The sequence below is a fragment of the Clarias gariepinus genome, chromosome 20 (assembly GCF_024256425.1).
Source record: "Clarias gariepinus isolate MV-2021 ecotype Netherlands chromosome 20, CGAR_prim_01v2, whole genome shotgun sequence".
NCBI classification, from domain to species: Eukaryota; Metazoa; Chordata; class Actinopteri; order Siluriformes; family Clariidae; genus Clarias; species Clarias gariepinus.
Window position 1 is genome coordinate 29,735,944 of NC_071119.1, and position 26,353 is coordinate 29,762,296.

Consider the following 26,353-nt stretch of genomic DNA (forward strand, 5'->3'; position numbering starts at 1 on the left):
ATGGGGTTTTCACAGGTCTATTTGGCCAAGCTTGAGGTAACATATAGGCTTTGTTTCATCCCAATCAGCCAACAGGAAGAGAAGATATGTTACTTTAAAATTTCAATGAAAAATCTACCTTGAAAAAAATATATATTTTTTTCCACAATATATTTATTTGCATTTGTTTTAAATACAAAAGCATACATTCAAATAAAAAAGAATAATAAAAAAATAAAAATAAAAAAAGAGAGAGAGAAAAAAAAACATACATAATAGAACCTTACAGATCAGCAAAACATGAAAAAAAAAAAAAAACACCCCACATCTCAACTACTTTCCATACACCAGCATTCACAGCCATCCATTTAACAATTTAACTTTTACCTTTTCGGAGTATTTTGTTATTTTTAAAAGTCATCACATTATGTAATGGAGATACCAAGTACAAAGAGATGAATGTTGAATATCAGTCGTCTCCTGCTGTCAAGTCCTCTTGGTTACAGTAACATAAAAATGGAGTCCAAATATTGTAAAAGTCTTTAAGTTTCCCTTTAACTGCATAAGTCAGCTTTTCCATGGCGAGGTTGTTAGTCATTTCTTTAAACCAAAGGATAGGGGAAGGACCTTGTATCTCCCTCCATTTTAAAGCAATAGCCCGTTTAGCCTGCAGCAAACTAAAGTCAATTAGTTTATGTTTATTAGTGTTCACCACAAAATTAGCTGGATATATATGAAATAAACAGAGTTTGGGATCACAAGGAATGTTTTCTTCAGTTAATTTACCAATCATAACCAGAATATTCTTCCAAAATGTTTGAATCTCAATACACTCCCACATACAATGGTAAAGGGTTCCAATCTCTTGTTTACATTTTAAACAACTGTCAGGAATATTTGGATTAAATTTATGTAGTTTGACCGGAGTAATATATGTCCGCATGAGCCATTTATATTGCAGTAATCTGCATCTAGTCATCTTTAGAAATATCTTCCTGAAGGTCATTTTTCCATGCAGTTAAATAGGATATAGAACGTTCTTTTGAACCCTCTAAAAGTGTATTATAAAAAAACGATAGATTGCCTTTATCCCTTAAATGTTTCAAAGTATGTTCTTCTATAGTTGACAAAGAAGGTACTGAATAAGTTTTCATTTCAGAGTGTATAAAACTTCTTATCTGTAGATATTTGAAGTAGTGTTTCTGAGGAATATCGTATTCTCTCATCAGTTGTTGGAATGACATCATTATACCATCCTTATATAAATCCTTTACTTGTTTTGTTCCCTTGTACATCCAGTTTTTGAATCCCCCATCGTTTCTCCCAGGCACAAACATTGTATTACCCCAGATTGGTGACAGACTCGAAAGTTTAATTGTTTCACCTAAAAAATTATGAGCTTCATACCATACACCAATAGAATTTCTAAGAAAAGGATTATGTGTAGATTTTTTTAGCATTTTAACTGAGGAAGAATAAAGATACATCTCTTATGGAATTGTGAAAAAAAAAAAAAAATTAGTTCACCTCAAAATTCAACAGATGACAGAATAATTTAATTGCTAATGTTTTGCATCATTTCAGACATGTGCTTTTCCACTTTCGTCTTTCCTTTTATACAAAAATATGTAACATTTTGGTCACTTGAGTGCATAGTTTTAATGCTGTTTTATATTTTTATTTAGAATTTTGTCCACTATATGTTCATGACCACTTTGAGAAAATAGAATTGCAGGAGTTTTCATACTGACTTTCTGCTGATTGTCACATCATTAATGATCTGCAGTTTAACTTATGGTGCTGTTGATCCCAGGTGAATAAAGGAAGCCTTGAGTGACCATCCACCTGACTGGCTGCGTCGATTAATCCACCATCACCCACACAGTCACACGTGTATTGTAACAGTCACTACAACGTTATATACCATCGCACGTATGCATGTTGGTCTCTTGCCCTTTTAAGGTGTGTTGCAGAGACGTGTGTGAGAAGATGAAGACGGAATAGGAGTGTGTGTCCTGCTCTCCTCCAGAAACTCTTTCTACTCTTACACTTTCCTTTGATTTTACTCGTGCTCTTGCATTGTGTTTTGTGACGTTAAGAAAACCGATAAAAGTCTGTATTAAACCCCGTTTTGTCCCTGAGCTCCTTCTTTTCCTCTGACTATCCGGCACAAGACGTTACAGCATGCTTTCTTTTTTTAATGTTCACCAGATTCACTTTATCTTTGACTTTAACTAAAAGTCTGTAACTCTTTTGTTTTATTTACATTTAATTATTATTATTATTTTATACTATTTGTATATGTAAATATGAATGTAAATATTCATCACACTAATAAAGCACCTTTAAATCTTGAATTTTGAGAGAGAGAGAGAGAGAGAGAGAGAGAGAGAGAGAGAGAAAATTTATGTAAGTTTCCATAAAAAGAGATCTTTAAGTAAGCTAAAAACCTGTTCTTTTTCTAAGTATAACCGGAAATAGGAAAGAGGAAATTAATAATACACACAAACATTTCCAAAGATCCAGGGACAGGGGCAGCGTTCTACATCCCACAATAAAAAACATCAGCTAAAAAAAGAAGAAGAGACAAACTATTGTAATGGAATGACCCGAACAGTTGTTTTATTAACAGTTTTGGGAAATGGAGTAGTAGAATGAGAAACATGGAGGGGAAGGGCCGTGTATTTGAGGTGTGCATGTGATGAGAATTAGGTGTGCATGTGATTAGAACTCGGGTGATTGGGAATGGGGATTGAGGGTGGAGCCTGGTGTTTCCGTGACAACTATCAGTATACACTTCCGAACTAATAGGAATACAAATGGCACTTGAATGGGTGGAGAAGAATTACAAAGGGGAGGGAATAATGGGATCAGATAACATGTCAGCCATAACCAGTCTAGAAACAGGAAACTCATACAGACAGGACATTCTATTTAATATATTACAAATAATAACAGAATTATACTAGAAGGGTGTAAGATTACTGTCCTGTGGGTACCAGCACACGTAGGAATAAAAAAAGAAGAGGAAGCAGATAAACTCGCCAAACAAGCACTCGAGCAAAAACGTCCAAATTAGAATCCCAATAAGCAGAGCAGACGTTAAGAAAATAATTAAAGAACACACGAAGAAAATGTGCCAAGAAAGATGGGAAAAAGAAGAAACAGGTAGACATATGCATAAAATTCAAAAGCGGATTAAAAGAGGGAAAATATGGGTTAGAAACAGAAGAGAGGAAATCATTATCACTCGGCTAGGAATAGGACACACAGGACTGAGTCAGAGTCTTAAGATAATAAACAAACACTAAACTGGAGAATGTGAATTCGGTGGACGAATAGAGACAGTAACACATATACTAACAAACTGTAAAAGATATGATAAAGAAAGACAGGAACTCAGAGAAACCATGCAAGAGGAAGGAGCAGAAATAACAAGAGAAAACATAAAGGGAAGATGAACTGGAAAATATATAGAGGTCTGTTTAATCAGTGTTAGGTTTAAAAGAAGAAGAGGAGTGTCTGAGATCAGATTTAAGCTAAGAGAAGAAGAGTTTTAGCCTGTTTTAGCTACTTGGTGGAATCACTATTTATTTTTACTTTATATTCCTGGGTAGAGAAATAAGACCTGGGTTACATACACTTATTACGAATATGAAATCGCACACTGATCCTTTTCTGAAAGTTACTAAATGTAATTCAATACATGGATGTAAGATGATCTGGCTCCTCCCTTTTAGTTATGATGTCATAGTTAGTCTTGCCAGAGTCCCTACTTTCACTCTGTAGTAAATAAACATTCACTTTATAGAGAGTGTGACTGTGACCAGACCTACCTGCCATCTCCTCTACTCTCTCCTCTTCTGCTCTCTCCTCTCTCTCTCTCCTTGTTTCTCTACCTATCTCTCTGTCGAGCTATACATGTCTCTCCTGAGCTGCCAGTGATCCAGACCTCCTCTGGCCTCTGGACCTGTCTGACTCGTCCTGGAGTCCTGCTTCTGGTTGGTGATCTCATCACATGGACGCCCCGTGTGGTCTGTCTGGGATGCGTGTGGTGACTGGGGACGGTTCCACTTTTCCACAAAGACGGTCCTGTCCTCGGCTGATGTAGACAGCTGTTCTCTGAGGACTCGTAACTTCAGTCGCTCAATAGTTCAGGACTGGAGTTTCCTACAGTCTACCTGAGCCTCCAGTAATAAACTGGACTCCATATGAACTTCTCCACATCTCCTGTTATACTGAACTTCCAGCCTCCTAACACACAGTATGAGTGCAGATCAATCCCTGCTATCTGTTATCACCCAGATGAGGATGGGTTCCCTGTTGAGTCTGGTTCCTCTCAAGGTTTCTTCCTATTACCATCTCAGGGAGTTTTTCCCTCAGCACCGTCACCCTCGGCTCGTTCATCAGGGACCATCTGATCATTCTGATTCACACACACACTCACATCTCATACACACTTAAATAATTATTTTGATTGTGTAAAGCTGCTTTGTGACAATAACAATTGATCTGATAATTTTCCATGAAGAGGGATCTTTAAGGTATATATTTTTTTCTATTTTAAACAGAAATATATAATCCCACATGGTCTCTGATCCCTGAAAGTTACTGAATGTGATTCCACACATGGTTGTAAGATGATCAGCTGAAAGCGAAAGCCGAATCCCACTCCGTCCCCCAGTGAGTGTAGATGATCTGTAGGAGTTTAATGGACACTTTCCAGATGATTGAGTTCTTCCTGGTTGATGTGAATCTTTCTGACACACAGTGTTCCCTACTGCCATGATTTCAGGTAAGAGAATGCTTTAGTGCTGTTTATTCTCTCCTGTGTTGTGTGTGAAAGGTGAGGTGGGACTGCAGATAAGTCATGTCGCTTCATTACACAACTCATTCAGCACAACAGAGAAAAGGGCGGGAAAAACACTTCACTCACTAATATCACTTCATATGGAAATAAAATCTCCTTTTTTCCCCCTTGATGGTGTAAATGTCAGTAGAAACCTCTGATCCAGACAGCAGGTGTAGAAACTGGAGTGCGGCTGTACACAGGGTTTTACGGTAATCAGGCTCTTGGTACAGAAATAGGAACAAAGTGACACTGTTGCATTGACATGTGCAGTTTATTTTAAACTAGATCCACGGCTCATATTTATCAGAACATAGAAGTGTGTTTAAAGAGAGCAATGAATTTCTGTTTAAATGTAATATACACAACAGGGAACATCTCACTTCATCATTTACAATAACTGGAGGAAAATAGTCATTTATTAATATTCACTTCTCTGACTCTATTATGTTTAATATACATACAGTGCAGTGTGAGTGATAAATCTTATACAAACTCCAACCAAGTGAATTTACAGAAATAATATCAGAGCTCCAGTGGATTCTTTCACACATTAAATGTGTTTCCTTCTTCTTCTCTTTACAGCTCGACCACTGAGATGGGTTTTACTGTTTCTATCTCTCAGCCATCAGGCTTCTTCTGGTCAGTCGGATTATTCATTACTTATTAACGGTTATGAAGTTACTAAACCAATTCACTGCAGTAATAAAATCCAGCTAAATGAGTGATAATAAAGGTAGTCCCCTACTTATGAACAAGATCTGTTCATAGACTTTACTCTCCTTTAACAAAAACTCACACAGAGTCTATTAACTGTTCTAAAGCTCATAAGGAGAGATTTTTGTTGACATGTTGCTGATGTGTGGTCTAATCTCTCCTCCAGTATATTTTTCACTTAAGGTTGAAAATTCAAATCAAATCAAATTCAAATTTTATTTGTCACATACACAAACATACACAGTACGAAATGTAGTGAAATGTATTATACGACTGCCATTGACCCTAGAAGAGAGTTAAATTTTACAAATAAGAAATAAATATGAATAAAAGAAATACGATAGAAATTAAATTACAAAATTAAATTAAACTAGGAAAAATAGAACTAAAAATAAAAATAGAAATGTGCTATGAAAAAATAGAACTAAAAATAAAAATAGAAATAGGATGTACAAAATAGAAATATACTGTGCAAATTGAAATATACTTTACGGTGTGTGCAAATATGCATGGAACAAAGTGTCTTAGTGCAGAGGTTATTAAAGTGACTTTGTGCACTGGTCCAGGATGTAAACGTAAAACTGTAAAATGTAGTGTAGTTGTGAAGGTAGGTGTGCAAAGTTATTAAAGTGTCTTTGTGCAATGGTCCAGGATGTAACGTACGACATGTAGTGTATATATGAAGGTAGGTGAGCGTGTAATTGTCCATAGTGTTCATGGATGTAAGAAGATTGATGGATTTGACCAATTATGAAAATATTGTGTAGTTCTGCATAGTGGTGTGGTTGTGGTTGAGAGACCTTATCGCCTGCGGGAAGAAGCTCCTCCTCAGTCTCTCTGTGTTGGCCTTCAAGGAGCGGAATCGCTTCCCAGACCGCAACAGAGTAAACAGTCCGTTATTGGGGTGGCTGAGGTCCTTCACGATCTTCCTGGCCTTGGTCAAGCACCGCTTGTTGTAGATCGAGTGCAGGTCAGGGAGCTCGATGCGGATGATGCGCTCAGCTGATCGCACCACCCTCTGTAGAGCTCGTCTGTCCTGCATGGTGCTGTTCCCGAACCAGGTCGTGATATTTCCCGTCAGGATGCTCTCGATGGTGCAGGAGTAGAAATTCCTGAGCACCTTGGAGGGCAGTCTAAAGTCTCTCAAGCGTCTGAGGTGGTAGAGACGCTGCCGGGCCTTTTTTACCACGGTGTTGATGTGACAGGACCATGCCAGGTCCTGCGTGATGTGAACACCGAGGTATCTGAAGCTGTCCACTCTCTCCACTGGGCTCCTGTTGATGACGGGGGTCTGGTAGTTCCTCACCTGCTTTGTACTAAAGTCCACTATCAGCTCCTTTGTCTTACTGACGTTCAGGAGGAGATTGTTCCTCTGGCACCAGTTCTCCAGATTTCCAACCTCCTCCAGGTAGGCCGTCTCATCATTGTTCGTGATCAGGCCCACCACAACAGTGTCGTCAGCGAACTTGATGATGGTGGTGGAGCTGGTAGTGGCCACGCAGTCGTGGGTGTACAGAGAGTACAGCAGGGGGCTCAGAACACAACCCTGGGGGGCTCCAGTGCTGAGAGTGAGAGGGGCTGAGACATGTCCGCCCATCCTTACTGCCTGTGGTCTGCCAGTTAGGAAGTTGGAGATCCACTGACACATAGATGAGCTGAGTCCCAGGTGCTCCAGCTTGGTGGTAAGTGTGGAGGGAATTATGGTATTAAATGCAGAACTGTAGTCGATGAAGAGCATTTTCACATAATTCCCCCTCAGAGTGTCCAGGTGAGTGAGAGATGTATGGAGGAGATGAGAGATTGCATCGTCCGTGGAACGGTTTGGACGATAAGCGAACTGTAGTGGGTCGAGTGTGTCTGGTAGTGAAGAGATGATGAAGTCTCTGACCAGGCGTTCAAAGCACTTCATCACTACTGAAGTGAGGGCTACAGGGCGATAGTCATTGAGTGAAGCAGGATGAGGTTTCTTTGGGACAGGAACAATGATGGACTCTTTGAAGCATGTGGGGATCACCGACTGAGATAAAGAGATGTTGAATATCTCAGTGAACACAGGTGCTAGCTGGTCTGCGCAGGCTCTGAGGAGACGGCCTGAGATGCCGTCTGGTCCTGCTGCTTTCCTGGTGTTCACTCTCTTGAAGGCTCTCCTCACGTCATGCTCGGTGATGATGAACGCGCTTCCGGTGCTGGCAGTGACTTCCTGTCTGCAGCCGTTAGCGCCGCTAGCATTAGCATCGCTAGCGTCCTTAGCTGCAGCCTCGAAGCGAGCATAGAAAGTGTTGAGCTCATCTGCCAGAGTCACGTCTGCGTTTATCATACCGGATGTTGGTGCTTTATAATCCGTTATTGTTCTCAATCCCTGCCACAGGCTCCTAGAGTCACTCTGTTGGAGCTGTGACTCTAGTTTCCTCCCGTAGCGCTGCTTCGCCTCTTTCACCGCCTTCCGGACGCTGTATGACGCAGCCTTGTACGGTTCCATGTCCCCCGACGCGAGTCCCGTGTTGTAGGCAGCGGTGCGAGATCTCAGAGCGTCGCGGATGGTTTTATCCACCCACGGCTTCTGGTTGGGAAACGTTTTAATAGTCTTTTTTTCTACGGTATCGTCCGCTAATTTCCCGATGAATCCCACAACCGCTTCCGTAAACACGCTGACGTCACCATCGGAGCTGTTTCTGAACATGTCCCAGTCTGCGTCATCGAGTGCGTCCTGTAACGCGGCCACCGATTGGTCCGTCCAGCGCGCGACCTCCCTCTGAACCGGAACTTCCTGTTTCAGCCTTTGTTTGTATTTTGGCATGAGGAAGATGGCGGCGTGGTCGGATTTACCAAACGGTGGACGAGATTGGGCCTTGTAGCCGTCCTTGACTGTAGTGTAACAATGATCCAGTGTCCTTTCGCCCCTGGTGGGGCAGGTGATATGCTGATAAAAGTTTGGCGCTGCGCGTTTGAGGTTGGCACTATTAAAGTCCCCCGCCACAATAAGCGCAGCGTCCCGGTGTTGTGTTTGGTGCTGTGTGAGTGCCTCATGCAGCTCGCATAAGGCAGTGTCCGTGTCCGCTTGTGGTGGAATATAAACGGCGCTGATTATGACCGATGTAAACTCCCGAGGAAGGTAAAAAGGACGACACATGATGGACAGTAGTTCCAGGTTTGGTGTGCAGGAGCGTGTGAGAGGAACAACGCTCGCGCTGTTGCACCAGCTGCTGTTCACCATTAAACACACGCCGCCTCCCCTTGACTTCCCCGAGTCCCGCGTCCTGTCCATGCGGTGAACCGAGAAGAACTCGGCCGGCTGAATGGCGTGGTCCGGCACCGCTGGGTTCAGCCATGTCTCGGTGAAGCAGAGGAGATTGCAGTCCCGAATGTCTCTCTGGAACTTTATCCTGGCCCTGAGGTCATCGAGCTTGTTTTCCAGTGACTGGACGTTGGCGAGCAGGATGCTAGGCAGAGGTGTGCGGTGTGCACGGGCTCTCAGCCTGTTCCTGACGCCGGCTCGTTTTCCTCGGGGCCGCCGCTTCGCGTCGCGTCCTTTGTTGTCCCTCAGGATCTCACTCGGCCAGCTCGGATCCGGAGTTAAAAACGTCAAATTGTGAGTACATTGTATACCAATAGAAACAAGAGTGTCTCTATCATAACTAATGTACCCCATGGTGGTAATTTTGCCGGTTTTAAAACGCTGTAAACTAACTTAAAGAACAAAAACAAAGAAAAGGTGGTCGGAGCAGTCGTGACGGCAGCCGACCTCACCGGCGCCATCTGATGGCGCCATCTTGAGTCTCCAGTCTCAGGGCTCCTTGGTTCCTCTGTGTCTCTGCACTGTGCTGTCACCAACAACATGGATGTTCGTCATGAAGAAGTGCGCTGGTACCGTCCCAATATGTATGACACCCCAATACTCCTCTATGAAAATAAACAGATCCAGAAGAGTCCTGTAGATGTTCAGTACCAGGGCAGAGTGTTCCTGTTAGGAGATCTGGAGAAAGGAGACGTCTCTGTGAAACTGGAGAACCTGATGCTAATAGATAGAGGAAACTACACATGTCATGTGAGCACTGATATCTGGTATGACAAGGCCACAGTGACCCTCAGACTGAGAGGTAACACTTAGTGCATTAAATCATAAAAAAAAGAAAGAATGAAATGTTCATGGTGTCTCTGTCTGTTTAATTCTCTCTCTCTCTCTCTCTCTCTCTCTCAGTGGTGGGATCCACTCCTGTTCTCTCCATACGTGAAGCAGGAGAAGGGAAGGTGAATGTTAGCTGTCAGTCACATGGTTGGGTTCCTGAGCCGTCAATCACCTGGACAGATAAAGATGGGAGAGATCTGAAACATCTCAGTAACAACAAGTTCACCAACAGTAAGATCTACTCATCTACACTTACATTAAAGATCCTAAAAACAGAAATAACAAAGCACTTTTTATTATCCTCAGACTCTGTAGGGACTGTAGATGTGAGCTCGTGGCTGATTGTGTCTCCCTCTGAGTCTGAGTGGATCTCCTGCTCTGTGGGTTTGTCTATTAAGGAGAGAAAAGAAGACAGAATAATGTTACACGTCCCTACACGTGACACAGGTAATTATTACTGAAATAAACCATTTCCATATGTAAGGATATGTGTACATGGTGGAACTGAAGAAAAGACTGATGATTATTTTGTGTTGATGTCTATGTGTGCAGAGTCGTTGACTGGATACATCATCATCATCATTCCCGTTCTTCTGGTGCTGTGTGTCGTCGGAATTGCAGTGTATTGTGTGCTACGTAAAAAAGGTGGGATATAAACATTAATATAATATATGAGTCAGGAAACAAAACAGATGATAACTAGAAGTTGCTCTTTAAGACAGACACATGTATGTAGATGAGAACAGTATTAAGTGTAACAGTACGCCGTCCTGATGGAGCATCAATGGAGGAGGTAGGTGCTGGGGTAAAATTCACTGAATTAATAAAATCCAGCTAAATGAGTGATAATAACAGAAGATTTATTTACATATAAAACAGCAGGAACTCAGTCAGAAACTGAACCTCTGAATAAAATCCGTGTGGAGAATCAGGATCAGACTGACGCTCCATCTACAGGTACAGTTCCTCACGCTGTGGTTGTAGGTTGGTCACATCTCCTCATCTATACACTTCATACACACACCTGATCAACACTTTATCATCTAATCATCTTTTAATCTCAGATAATATCTAAACTTTCTCTTTATAAACTGTTCTATTTATTATTTCTTTATATAAATAGATATAGAACAGAATTCTGATCAAAGTGTAAAAATACCACCAACAGCTCCTCCTCCAGTGTCCTGTCCTCCCTTCACGTCTCCCCTTACTGAAGTTTGACAGCAAGCTAAACTCCATCCACTACAAAGTTGAGAATAAAATGATTATTGTTAATGATGAAGTTTAATTTTGTCAGAAACTGGATCAGTGATCTCGTCTGGTGTGGATGGAGAACAGCAGAATGTAAATAACGATGAAGCTACAGAACCACAGAAGATCCCTGATGTAGAGACAGAAACTTCACAAGCTGCAGGTAAATATACATTAGTGTTGATTAGTGAAGTTAGCACACAGAAATCACACGCATTTATCACACCATGCAATGTCTGAACACAACCAGGAACGTTAGCAAAGAATAGCTACAGTAAAGAAGATAATTTGATTTTATTACATTTTATTAGTGTGGACATGCCTAACTGAAATAAAGTCACTGTCAAATCACAGCCCTGAGTAGTTTTTGGGGGGCGTGGCTACAATAACTCACATGACTTTCAGGGTTGTTGTTTGGATGGAGGGTGGAGATTTCACCATTGTAAAATTATTGGGATAAAAATATTAATCAAAAAAATAATTAACATGCTTTAGTTTAAGGCAAAAAGACATACAGTCGAGCAACACAACCAGGCAGCGATTATCTGAAAGAGCAATCAATCAAAGAAAATAACAAAAGGTCAGAAACACGGGATTAGTGTACAGACTACTGAATGATAGTGTTTATATACAAACCGGATTCCAAAAAAGATGGGACACTATACAAATCGTGAATAAAAACTAAAACTGGTCTTCCAGCTCCTCGTTATGCTCAAATTTACTTTTTCCAGCCTCTTATTGCTACTTGTCCCAACTTTTTTGGGATTTGTTGACACCATGAAATTTTGAATCAACATATTTTTCCCTTAAAATGATACATTTTCTCAGTTTAAACTTTTGTTCCGTGATTTATGTTCTAGTCTGAATAAAATATTAGAAGTTGGCACCTCCACATCATTGCATTCAGTTTTTATTCACGATTTGTATAGTGTCCCAACTTTTTTGGAATCCGGTTTGTAGTTATTGACTATGAAGTTTAAAGGAATTGTGAACCGGAGAGGAACAATTCAATTCAATTTTATTTGTATAGCGCTTTTAGCAATTTTTATTGCCGCAAAGCAGCTTTACACAATTAAAAGAATTATTTAAGTTTGTATGAAATGTGAATTTATATGAATCAAAATGGTCAGATTGTCCCTGGTGAGCAAGCCGAGGGCGACAGTGGCAAGGAAAAACTCCCTGAGATGGTAATAGAAAGAAACCTTTAGAGGAACCAGACTCAACAGGGAACCCATCCTCATTTGGGTGAAACAGAAAGCAGTAAATGATCTGCATTTATACAGTGTGTAGGGTGGGAGGCAGTTCAGCTATAATAGCTGATGTTAATTGATGTTAATATGGAGTCCAGGTAGTTATTGAAGACCCAGTTAGACTTGTAGGAAGTTCCAGTCATGAACTATCAAACTGTCAAGTCCCCAGAGAAACAGTTGCCAACACCAGTCAAGGCCAGAACCATTTTCTAGGTAGAGAGAATCATCACCAGACACCAGACGCATCCCAGAGAGACACACGGGGCATCCATGTGACGAGATCTCCAACCAGAAGCGAGGCACCAGGATGGGTCAGACAGGTCCGGAGGGCAGAGGGAGTCTGGATCACTGGCAGCTCAGGAACGACATGTGTAGCTCGACAGAGAGAGAGAGAAAGAGTGAAAGGGGGGGACAGGAGGAGAGAGGAAAGAGAAAGAGGGGGGAAAGAGAAGAAGAAGAGAGATGGCAGTTAGGTATGGTCACAGTCACACAATGTATAATGTGAATGTATATTAACTGTAGAGTGCAAGCAGAGACTCCGGCAGGACTAACTATGACATCATAACTAAAAGGGAGGAGCCAGAAGGAAACACAGACATGAGGGGGAACTGAGATGTAAAGCAAACAATCACCTCACCGTCAGCAAACCTGAGTGATCAATGTGAGTGAGGAAGACAGCATCTAAACATACCAGTTCACCATAATACTCTACGTCCATGAGTCCCCCAGATCTGCTCCTTTACCTAAGGCAAATCTATTTATAAAAATGCTTGGCTGAATAAATAGGTTTTTAGCCTGGACTTAAACACTGAGACTGTGTCTGAGTCCCGAACACTATTTGGAAGACTATTCCATAATTTTGGGTCTTTGTAAGAAAAAGCTCTGCCCCCAGCTGTAGTTTTAATAATACGCGGTACTGACAAGCAACCTGCATCCTTTGATCGAAGTAGGCGTGGCGGATCGTAAGACACTAGCAGTTCGCTCAGGTACTGCGGCGCGAGACCATTTAATGCTTTATATGTCAAGAGTAGTATTTTAAAATCAATGCGAAATTTCACAGGGAGCCAATGGAGTGAAGATAAGATAGGGGTGATGTGCTTGTATCTTCTGGTTCTAGTGAGGACTCTCGCTGCTGCATTCTGGACTAGCTGAAGCTTATTAATGCATCTAGCTGAACAACCAGACAGTAAGGCATTACAATAGTCCAACCTAGAGGTGATAAAAGCATGAACTAGTTTTTCTGCATCGTTTAGCGACAATAAATTTCTTATCCTGGCAATATTTCTGAGGTGAAAGAATGCTATCCTGGTAATATTATTTACATGAGCTTCAAATGAAAGGCTGGAATCTATAATCACACCAAGGTCTTTCACTGTTGCACTCGATGGAACAGAAAGGCCATCTAAAGTTACAGTGTGATCTAAAATTTTACTCATAGCTGTATGCGGTCCTATGACTAGAACTTCTGTCTTATCCGGATTAAGCAGAAGGAAGTTAATTAGCATCCAATTTCTTATGTCCTGCACACATTGCTCAATTTTAGTAAGCTGTTTTTTCTCATCAGGTTTTGGTGAGACATATAACTGTGTATCGTCAGCATAACAATGAAAACTAATACCATGCTTACGGATTATGTTGCCCAGAGGAAGCATGTAAAGGGAAAAAAGCAGTGGACCTAAAACTGAACCCTGCGGAACGCCAAACTCCACTAGAGAACATGCAGAATAATCACCATTTAAGTCTACATACTGATAACGATGGGTCAGATAGGATCTGAGCCAGGAGAGGGCTGTACCCTTAATTCCTACTACATTTTCTAATCTGTGAAGAAGAATAGCGTGATCAACGGTGTCAAAAGCTGCACTGAGGTCGAGTAATACAAGCATAGTTACACAACCCTGATCAGAGGCCAATAGGAGGTCATTTACTACTTTAACGAGTGCTGTCTCTGTGCTGTGATGAGGCCTAAATCCTGACTGATACAGTTCATGTATGCCATTTCTATGTAGATATAAGGATAGCTGCTCCGCTACTATCTTTTCCAGAATCTAAGAGATAAAGAGGAGGTTTGATATTGGCCTGTAACTGGACAGCTGACAGGGGTCGTTGTCAGGTTTCTTAATTATTGGTTTGATAACTGCTAATTTAAAAGATTTTGGAACATAACCAATGCTGAGTGAAGAATTAATTATTCTCAACAGGGGTTCTGTTATTGCTGGTACTATCTGTTTAAGAAAATGTGTCGGTACAGGATCTAATATACAGGTTGATGAATTTGCAGAAGAGATGAGTGAAATTAGTTCATTCTCTTCAAGGGGAGTAAAGTATTCTAGGTTCTGATCTGACATGGCTAGATTAACATCTGCATCAATTACATTGTTCGGTTTCAAAACCTCAATTTTATGCCTAATATTTACAATTTTATTATTAAAAAAGTTCATGAAGTCCTCACTATTGCATGATGTTGTTGTGGAGATTTCTGCAGTGGTCTTATTTCTGGTTAATTTGGCTACAGCATTAAATAAAAATCTAGGATTATTTTTGTTATTTTCTATAAGAGTGGAGAGATATGTTGATCTAGCTACACTAAGAGCTTTTCTATAGTTCAGGATGCTCTCCTTCCATGCTATTTGAAATACTAACAATTTAGTTTGACGCCATTTACGTTCTAATTTCCGAGCGGTCTGTTTTAAAGTGCGCATGTGATCGTTATACCAGGGAGCAAGTTTCTTATCTCTAATAATTTTTCTTTTAACTGGAGCTACATTATCTAAGGTATAGCGAAATGTCGACTCTAAATATTCAGTCGCCTGATCGAGTTCTGTGGGGTTAGACGGTGATCTCATCGAAGTTGGGAACTCTGGGAGATTACTGATAAAACTCTGTTTGGTAGTTGATGTGAATGTACATTTAATACGGTAGCGCGGCGCTGTGCGTACATTATTACTGTGACACACTTGAATTGAGTCAAGATAGTGATCTGAGATAACTTCAGATAGTGGTATTGTAAGTAAATTTCTTATACTTAATCCGAATAATATTATTAAATCTAAAGTGTGACCTGCTTTATGAGTGGGTCCTACTACACACTGATTTACTCCTACCGAGTCCAGTATGGACATAAATGCAGTTCTCAGAGGGTCTTCTGGGTTTTCAAAATGAATATTAAAATCTCCAGCAATTAACACTTTGTCTACAGAAACGACTAGGTTTGAGAGGAAATCTGCAAATTCACTAAGAAATTCCGAGTACGGCCCTGGAGGTCTGTAAATGACAATTAGCGGGATCGACTGAGCTGACTTAATATAGTTAAATACACTTATGTTACTATAAAGAATTTCAAATTAATTAAATTTGTGTCCGTGTTTTTGTACAATAGTCAAGTTATCGTTATAAATAACTGCGACGCCTCCTCCTCTACCAGTTAACCGAGGCTGGTGTATGTAGCTGTATCCAGGAGGACTAGCTTCATTTAGAGCCACATACTCGTCCTGTTTAATCCAGGTTTCTGTTAAACAGAGTATATCAAACTCCTGATCCGTGATAGTTTCGTTAATAATAACTGCTTTAGATGCGAGAGATCTAATATTTAACAGTCCTAGCTTCAGATCAGAGATGCCGGCTGCGCATTCAGTCTGATCCAAGTTTGTGGTCTTTATGTTAATTAAATTACTAAAACAGACTTTCTGAGTCTTTCTAAATTTGATTTTAGCTCGGGGAACAGACACAGTCTCAATAGAGTGAACCCTAAGTGACGACTCTATGCAGCTAGCAGACGGTTGGTTTAGCCTGTCTGTCTGCTCCCTGGCCTGGGCTCTGGATTGTCACCGATTAACTAGGCCTCTTCTGAGACTATGAGCTATACTACAAGAAATGAGAGCAGCACCTTCCCGAGTGGGATGGACACCGTCCCGCCCTAACAGGCCAGCTTTGCCCTCAAAGGTCTTCCAATTATCAATAAAGCCCACGTTGTTTTCGGAGCACCACCTGGACATCCAGCGGTTCAGCGACCATAACCTGCTGTAAGTTATGTCACCACGTCTCATTGGGATGGGACCAGAGCATATTACTTCATCGGACATCGCCTTCGCTAATTTAAACACCTCTATAAAGTTATTCTTACTAACCTCTGACTGACGAAGGCGTATATCATTAGCTCCAGCATGTACTACTATCTTGGAGAACCTGTGCTTTCCCAGAGCCCTAAGATTACCTGCTATGTCCGGTGCTCTGGCTCCCGGGATACACCTAACCACTGCCGCTGGCGCCCCTAAAGGTCTAGCTAATTTCACATGTCTCAGTATAGAGTCTCCTATAACCAGAGCTCTTTCAGGTTTCTCAGTGGGTGCATCACTGAGGAGAGCAAACCTGTTGGACATGTGAAGCGCAGAAGAGGTGTGCTCCGGTGGGCTAGCCTTAGCGTTAGCTTTGGCTGAACGAGTATGCCGCCGAGTCGTCACCCACTCGCCCCGCTGTGAGGGCTCTAATGCCGGAGTCGGGGGCTGGTTATCTCCGCCTGCGGCACCCAGACTGTCCGCTACAGGAATAACACTGCTCTCACACTCTCTAACCCTCTCTAAAGTCTGGATGCGCTTCTCTAACGCTGATATCTTCTCCGTCAGAGTGCTCACTAACACACACCTATCACAGGTAAAATTACCACTAACGACGGAGGAAGAATGTCTAAACATCCTGCACTCTACACACTGAACAAGCTGAATATTAGACATGATATTGTACCTGAGTCGGGGTTTAGTTGTTTTGAGCTGAATTCCGTTTGTTGTTTTTAGACGAAGAAAAAAAAAGGAGATTTTTAGAACTTTAAAACATTTAGAAAACACTAAGAATGAACAGCAGTGATTTCTGAAATTGTACATATTTTAATGATTTTTTAATGAACTAATTTTGACAGAGACTGAAACACAGACCTCATCTCCTGTAAATCAAACTCAGCAGAACCAGAATGAATCTCTAAACACACACACAGACACACACACACACACACACACATGGACAAAATTTTTTGTACCCTTCGGTCAATGAAAGAAAATCTCACAATGGTCACAGAATTAACTTTAATCTGACAAAAGTAATAATAAATAAAACTTCTAATGTTAACCAATGAAAGTCAGACATTGCTTTTCGACCATGCTTCAACGGAATTATTAAAAAATAAACTGATGGAACAGGCCTAGACAAAAGGGATGGAAACCCTAACTTAATAGATGCACAACCATTTGAGGCGATCGCTGCAATCAAACGCATGTGGGAAAAAAAAGATATTTTATTTACTGTAACTGCATTATAAAATAAAATATTTATTGTAAATGATAACTGTTAATTTTGTCAGAAACTGGATCAGTGATCTCGTCTGGTTTAAAGGAATTATTTAATATAAAGGAGTTATTTCTACTCTCCTGGTCTCGTCCTCATAGAGCTGATATTAACGTGTTAAATATTTACATTTGTATAGCCAAAGCTTTCTCTCACACACATTTACAATGGTTTATGTTTTTTTGTAGTAACAGATGTCGATCTTTCACTGTTAATAAACAGAGATCTTTCTGACAGACAACCTGATGTGTGATTGTATCTCTCTCTCACCAGGATCAGATCAGACTGACGCTCCATCTACAGGTACAGTTCCTCACGCTGTGGTTGTAGGTTGGTCACATCTCCTCATCTATACACTTCATACACACACCTGATCAACACTTTATCATCTAATCATCTTTTCATCTCAGATAATATCTAAACTTTCTCTTTATAAACTGTTCTATTTATTCTTTCTTTATATAAATAGATATAGAACAGAATTCTGATCAAAGTGTAAAAATACCACCAACAGTGTCTTAATAAACCTCTAACACTCTTATAAAATGTATAATCCTTAAAGGTTCTTCAGGTGTATATTTGAGGAAAAGTTTCTGTCTAAAGAAAAGAAAAAAAAATTCTTAAAAAAAAAGTATTTCAGAAAGCTTCATTATGTAATAAATCCTAAAGGAGCCCCAGAAGAACCTTTTTGTATTTTATTAATTTATAATAACAGTGAATTAGTTGGTAGGGTTTAAAGAATTCCAGTTAAACTGTAGTAGTTCCTCCATCTCTTCTCCTGAGACACAAAACCAGTAAAAGGTTCGTCCTAGAAAATCTCTAACTGTGTTTCTATTAATTCTCTATAGTGTGTGTGAGAGCAGAGGTCAGTCAGCAGGAATCATCTGAACATCAGAATCCTGAAACACTGGAAGATAAAACACACCTTCCAGGTACAGATACATGAGTGTAGATTAATGGAGTTCCAGAAGAACACCTGCTGCCTCCACCTCACATCTCATCCACACTATCACCAGTTCTAATCTCACACTTACTGCCTCCATTTCAGAGACTGGACCTGCTGACTCCACCTCAGATAACAGACCCACTCTCACCACGTCAGAGATCAGTTACAGTAAGTTACATATTACTGTAAATATTTAAGGAACAGTAGATGAACAGACATAAAGTGAGATGAACTAAACCACAGAAGACGTCTATGGATAAAAATAATAAACCTTACACTACAGATAGAACTAACTCAGAAGGAACCGGAACACAAGTGTGTGTGTGTGTGTGTGTGTGTGTGTGTGTGTGTGTGTGTGTGTGAGTGTTCTGGTTGGCATTTGGAGACACTAAAAGATTAAACTCATCTCTAAATATAATGTCTATTTGTGTTTATTCACTTTTTCTGACTTTATAAACTCATCACTGTACTTTACTGTTATTTATTATTTTTCTAACAGATTTAGACCAAGTGAAACAATACAAAGGTGAGAAATAAATTCAGTTGAACATTACTGTATTCCTGTAAGTGTGAAGTGTAAAATAATAATAACAACAAAAATCTCATTTATTTCTGCAGTGAACATCAGCATCGACCCAGAGGAAACTCCAGAGTCTCTAATATACGAGGGAAAGGAAGGAAAGATAACTCCTGCGAACGCTCAGTCAGGCTGGGGCAATCCTAATGATAAGATCTTCACTCTGTGTAAAGAAGGAGAAAAGGGAGTTTCTAGTGAAGGAGAAAGGGGAGTTTCTAGTGAAGGAGAAAAGGGAGTTTCTAGTGAAGGAGTTTCTAGTGAAGGAGAAAAATGAGTTTCTAGTGAAGGAGTTTCTAGTGAAGGAGAAAAGGGAGTTTCTTATGAAAGAAGAGATAAAGGAGTTTATATCAGAGATCAAACAGAAGTGATTTCACTCCCAGACGTTAATAAAGAGCTGACAGCAGTGGGAGTGTTTTTAGACTGTGATACACACACACTGTCATTTTATAATATTAATACACACTCACACATCTACACTTTCACTAATGTGGACGTCAGAACATCACTGCGTCCTCTGATCAGCCCTGGAGTCAGAGACAAACATCCTGTATGGATTATTTAGGAGAATAAAGACATCTGTAATATGATGATGTGTGAGTTTATAATGTATTTATATAAAGTGTGTATACATACTGTACATAACACACTCCTAATTAAAACCAGACAGGAAAAAGGAGAGATTTGGACTTTAAGTGAGGGACATGATGTCCACACCGAGTGTCTCACTATTACAGCTAAACTGCAGCTGGACTTCTGATGGCTGGGACTCTTATACTGCATAAGATCCACGCAGCACGGGTAAAAAATCACTGCAGGTGTATTCAGGGTTTTTGCAGTAATCAAGCCCTCGGAGCAGAATTGGCTACAATGTGACCATTAAAAGATTTGACACGTGCAGTTTATTACTATTCAACTGTACATAATTATACAAATATAGAAGTGTGTTTAATTAGAACCATGAAATTCTGTTACAATGCAATACACAGAACAGAGAACATCTCACTTTTATTATTTACTTTAGGAGAACTGGAGAAAAATAGAACATTTATTTACCCTTGTGTGGTGTTCGGGTCACATTTTCATTTTATCAACAAAAAAATTATACAATTAGTTATTTTTTAAAATTCAGACTCATTGGCCTTGGCTCATTTTCTGTGAAGAGCATACAGTATATCAGAACACATTTTCAGTGACCAAATTGGCGACCGGACGCAATAAATATACTGTAGCCTTTTTAGTGTGATTCATTATCACAACTGATCAACATGGCCAAAAGATTCACTGCTCAGAGAGCGTTGCAATTGATTTAGGAAGAGAGAGATGATTTTGAGATGTAGAGGAAGAGGTTTTAGAATGTGAGGATCACATTTCTAAAAATGCAGGGTCTGACAGTAACTTTGGAGAAGAGGTTGAGAATGAGCATCAAAACGAAGACAAGCACCAGAACTAGCTCGTCAACAGCCAGCTCTGGGACCAGAAGAAGATTGTCAGCAGCTAGAAAGTGAAGAAATATGGATGTCAAAAAATGGTTAAATTGAATGGTCTTATTGCCCAAGAAATGAGTCACGCCGCATGGCTGCCATTGTGATAATGATGTAACCAGGGCCAACAGGGAGGCAGTTACTCATGTGTAGGACATTGTAGTGTGACCGTTCTTGATCTGGAAGGCTTAGGCAGCAACTCAAGCACGAAACTCAGAAATCTCTCATAATGTTTTTTTTTTTTTTATTTTGACATCAGCAGGTACCAAACAAGATTTCAGCAGGTTTACTTTCCAGTTGAATTAGAGCAGGGTAAGATGAGAACAAAGGTAACAGACAATTGGCTTCTAACCCAACAGAAACGCTGTTTGCCTACAGGGAAAAAAAAAAAAAAAAAAAAAAAGATCTCCCGTTTGACTCAACAATGTAAGCTATATAGTTGAGGCCCCTCCTCTCCAATTCAAATAAGCCAATAACAGCAAATCTTACTTTTGATTGACAACTCAATTATATATAAATTTTCACTCAATAATTCGCATGATCTTCATTATCATTATACAAACATTACATTATACATTTTCCCAAACTCTCTTTTCAGAAAGATAATACAGAGAAATTCAAAAGACAAACATTTTAAATACATTTTCAAATTCTCAGAGACTAGACTCCACCCCCCCCCCCCCCCCCCACACACACACACACACATGGATGACATACTGTATATAGGGCTTCCTGTTTGCGGGCCGGCCCCTCCTATTTCACAGGAAAAGGTAAGACAAAGAAAACCATGAATATCAAGCAAAAATAATATTTTAACTAACAATGTCTTTTAGAAATACCACCACTTTACAGGAACAAATGAAAGACAGTCACACTGGAATGTGCACCTTCCATGGGACTGTAAAAAAAAAACAATAAAATTAATAAAAATTGTTTCAAACACAACTTGGTGAGACCATTATTTCATGTTCAACATACTCCATGTATTACATTTCTCCCTACTACCCCTTCTGGGCATTGTTAGTCACTTAAGCGGGATAAGTAATCTGCAATTAAATTCTTCTTACCTGGACAATGCTCAATGATGAACTTATAAGGTTGCAGAGTCAAGCACCAGCGCAGTATTCGAGAGTTATTTTTTTGCTTCGATTGCATCCATTTTAATGATCCGTTTGCAGAGTAAATTCCCTTCCGAGCAGATAGTATCTTAGAGAGTCCACAGCCCATTTAATTGCCAAACCCTCTTTTTCCACCGTTGAATATCGTCTCTCTCTTTCAAAAAGTTTCCTGCTCAGAAACAACACTGGCTGCTCATTCCCCAACTCTCCTTGGGCCAATACTGCTCCCAGTCCAACATCTGAGGCATCCACCTGCACAAGAAATCTGCCAGAGAAATCAGGGCTTTGCAGAATTGGTTCTTGACACAACAACTGCTTCAGGGCTTCAAAAGCCTCTTGACACTCCCTTGTCCAGTGAAATTTAGAGGGACTCTTTTTGGTCAATTCTGTTAATGGGAAGGCCAGAGATGAAAAGTGGGGAATAAATCGTCGGTACCAGCCGATTAAACCCAAAAATGATCTTACTTGCCTTTTTGTTTGTGGCTGTGGGATATTTTGAATGGCTTTAAATTTTTCCACTTGGGGTTTGACTTTGCCACGACCCAGAAGATACCCCAGATACTTCACTTCCACCTGTGCCCATGAACATTTAGAGGAATTAATAGTGAGCCCAGCTTTTTGAAGTCTTTTCAGTATGTCAGAAAGATGTTCAAGGTGTTCTTGCCATGACTGACTATAAATGATCACATCATCCAAATATGCTGCAGCATATTGATCACATCCAGACAATATCCCATCCATTAGTCTTTGAAAAGTTGCTGGGGCTCCATGTAACCCAAAAGGCATTACAGTATACTGGTATAACCCAGTAGGGGTCCGGAAAGCAGTGTAGGGTCTGCAAGATGGTTCAAGTGGTACTTGCCAGTATCCCTTGCATAAGTCAAGTGTGGTCATGTAATGTGCTTTACCGAGTCTTTCAATGAGTTCATCTATACATGGCATTGGATAAGAATCAAAGCAAGACACACTATTTAACTTCCGAAAATCTGTGCAAAACCTCACCCCCCCCATCCTTCTTAGGTACCAGAAGAATAGGACTTGACCATTCAGACTGAGAGGGCTCTACGATTCCCATCTCCAACATCATCCTCACCTCGGTCTTCAACTTCTCCACCATCTTTTCAGGAACTCTGTAAGGTTTCTGTCGGATTGGGGTAAAATCTTTCAAGATGATATTATGGGTGAGAACTTGTGTCAGCCCCGGTTTTTCTTGAAACAGTGATGAGAAGGATTGACGTACCTTCATTAGCTGTTGTTGTTGCTGATCACTTAAGTGAGAATAGTCACCAGGAATGTCCTCTAAATGTCATACTGGTTCCATTTCCTCCTCTTCTGCTTCCTCAACAACAGCCTGAACCATCATTGCCACGCGATTCTCATTCTCAACAGTCCGGTCTTTAAACTCCCTCAACAAGTTAACATGTAAGATCTGCGTGGAACGTTTTCTTTCTGGACACAGAATTTCATAAGTTACAGGGCCCAACTTTTGCTTGACCAGATAGGGCCCTTGCCATTTGGCCAACAACTTGCAAGTACCTGAAGGTAAAAGTACCAGTACTTTTTGCCTGGGTTGCAATTCTCTTTCTCTAGCATGTTTATCGTACCATACCTTCTGCTTCTTTTGAGCCTCCTGCAGATTTTCTTGAGCCATGCTCCTGAAGTTCTCCAGTTTATCCCTCATCTGCAAGATGTATGAAGCAACACTGCACTGGGCTGGTTCCTCTGCTGTCCATCCTTCTTTGAGCATGTCCAGGGGACCTCGAACTTGCCTACCATACAACAACTCAAAAGGAGAGAAACCAGTTGAACATTGAGGTACTTCTCGATATGCAAACAAAAGAAAAGGAATCCACTTATCCCAATCACTACCAGTTTCATCGACAAATTTCTTAAGCATGTTTTTTAAAGTACCATTAAAACGTTCAACCAAACCATCTGTTTGAGGGTGGAAAGGAGTGGTCCTAATACCGCTTATTCCTAGTTGCTTATAAAGCAATTTCATCAATTTGGCCATGAAATTGGTTCCCTGATCAGTGATTATTTTAGAAGGAACACCCACCCTTGAAATTAGATCTATCAAACACTTCACAATGTTTTTAACCTGAACGGATCGCAAAGGGTACACTTCAGGATATCTAGTTGCGTAATCACAGATTACCAACGCAAACTGATTACCTGAGCTACTCTTCACTAAAGGTCCTATTATGTCCATTCCTATGCGATCAAATGGGGTACCAATAATCGGTAGAGGTTTAAGGTAACTTCTGTCTACTTTGTGAACTGGAGCTACCATCTGGCATTGAGAACAGGTCCTACAATATTCTTGTACATCCTGATACAACTTAGGCCAATAAAAGCGTTGACTGATTCGGTCATACGTTTTCTGCTGACCTAAGTGTCCTGACCATGGGATAGTATGACCTAAATGCAAGATCATTTGACGGAGTTTACCAGGTACAACCAATCTGGGATTTCCAGTATCTACTAAATACAGAAAATTGTCTTTAATTATGTACTTATCCCCAGCTAGTTTTGGTACACCCACACTTTTCCCATCAATTTCACAAACTTTTTGAAACAGAGGCTAAAAAAAAGTAAGATCAGATTTCTGCAATTCTCGAAAATTGTCAGGGACTTGCCACTGAGTTTCAACTAAATCTGACGCAGGGCCAGGGAAATTTGGTAGGCTATCCTGTGCTTTTTCTTTACCCCTATGTTTTTCTCGCTTTCGCTCTTTTTTGGTTTTCTTAACCTTTCCACCAGGTTCAAACAGATCTGCATGGACATTAGGGAGAGGTTGCAGGCCTTTAGTCTGTGATCTAGTTACCACTGCAGAGTCTCTGTGAATTACATGGACAAGTTCATTTAAAAGTGGAAAATCCTCACCTAGCACCACATCATAGGCTAGCTTATCAACTACACCCACCCTCAGTAAGTACGCCTGCGGGGATGTCGGTGTGTTCACAAAACGCTACATTGGTGTCAGAAGTGGGATGGAGAGTAACGGGTTGGAGCGCACAACGGAGGACCTTCTAAAAATCCAAGCGGGCCGCCGAGTAGCGGAGCGACTACTCAGAAAGAAAAGGCTCTTTCCTGACCGAGCTAGCGCGAGCACACCACGGCAACCAAAGCGGAGCGGCGAGATGAAAATCCCAGCACTGGATCTCGGGGCGGAGGCCGACGCTGCCCAAGTGCCGGAGCAAGATACAGCTCCGTGCACCATCAGCCGGCAAGGCGATCTGCAGCTGCGCCTTCCCTCCTACAACGGCGCCGTTAAACCCCACGCCTTCCTCGCCCAAGTGGCTTCGCGGGCTGGTCCCTGGCGGAAACAGCAGTCCGGGTAGCTCTCTCGCTGAAGGCCGACGCGCTCCGGGCGCTGGATGACCTCCGGACCGATGAGCGGAAGGACTGGGCAAAGTTGCGGGATTCGCTCCACTTCCGGTTCAGCGCGGGTGACCGTAAGGAGGCAGCGTGTGAGGAGCTGGCAGTAAGCGAGGTCTATCCGGAATTCGAGCACGACAAGCGGGAAGAGCTAGCCCGTCGCTCATTTGTCCGGGGACTCCGACCGCCGTGGGCTACCTCGGGACTACCACTGCAACGTTCTCAGGCCTAAGGGACAGTGTACACCAGCAGCCGCTAAACTAGCGCCGGGGGGACTTTGGGAAGCCGTGCTGGGCTTTACGTCGACTGTGTGCTGGACGGCGTCTTACTGCGGGCGCTCGTGGACACCGGCTCCACTGTTTCGCTGCTGCGCTGTGGATTACTGGGGCAAAGCAAGCGCGTCTGCAGACTCCATGATCCTGCCTTCAACGTCCGCCCCATTACTGGGGGCTATGTAAAGGTACGGGCGTGTCACACGGTGCGAGTCCAGGTTGGTGGTCGAACTTATGCACACGAGTTTGACTGGCGGAACTCTGCGTGGTAACTTCGGGGTAGCCAGGTTGCTAGGACCCAAACCACAGCCGGACAGGTTAGTAGCACACACCGGGGGGGCGGAACTTCCAGTAGCAGACCGAGGGGGAAACCTACGCGCTAACGCCGGCGCTTTACCTCGCCTTTACCTCCTTCATGCTTTTGTATGACTGGGTGTATAAAATAAAGTACTCCCAGCCATTGCATTGGGCAGCAAGTAAGCTCACTCGTCTTTCCAACATCCTTCTCGGCAGTAAAACGCTACAATATATTAGTTTAATAGTGTATTTGGACACATATACGTGATGTAAACAATTAGCTCCATTGTCTCTGTAAAACGCCTGTCCAAATATGGATCTATAAGCAAGTTAATATAATTATGCTAAGCGCTAGCTTACTAAAAGAGCTAAGATAGCAGACTATTAACCGTTGCCTATTAACTATTGCTAATTATCCCTGAGCTGCTCCTGTTATGTGCTAAATGTTACAGATGGTTAACGAATTGTTGTATGTAGTTTATTGGAGCTCCTGAGTGCCATATAATGTATCCTGCTGTATAATGTAGTGGTTTTATCATAGCTAGAGATCTTCTGAATAGTTAGTTATGTGCTTACACAATGTATGTAACAGTCAAGAAAAGGGGCTTTTGTTCAGGTTCTATCTATTCTAGTCATTAAAGTCATTAAATATATGTTTATACTCCTTATAATATGTATGATTGTGTGTTTTTCTTCTCACAGTAAACTGTGTGTAAATCATCAACTGCCTGTGTATCAGCTGATTTCTACACCAGCTTTACATCCTGAGCAGAAG

General features: G+C 41.2%; 1 pseudogene; it reads left to right on the top strand.

The window, feature by feature from the left end:
* On the top strand, positions 1–20,044 carry LOC128508491 (butyrophilin subfamily 2 member A2-like; annotated as a pseudogene).
* The last annotated feature ends 6,309 nt before the right edge of the window (positions 20,045–26,353 follow it).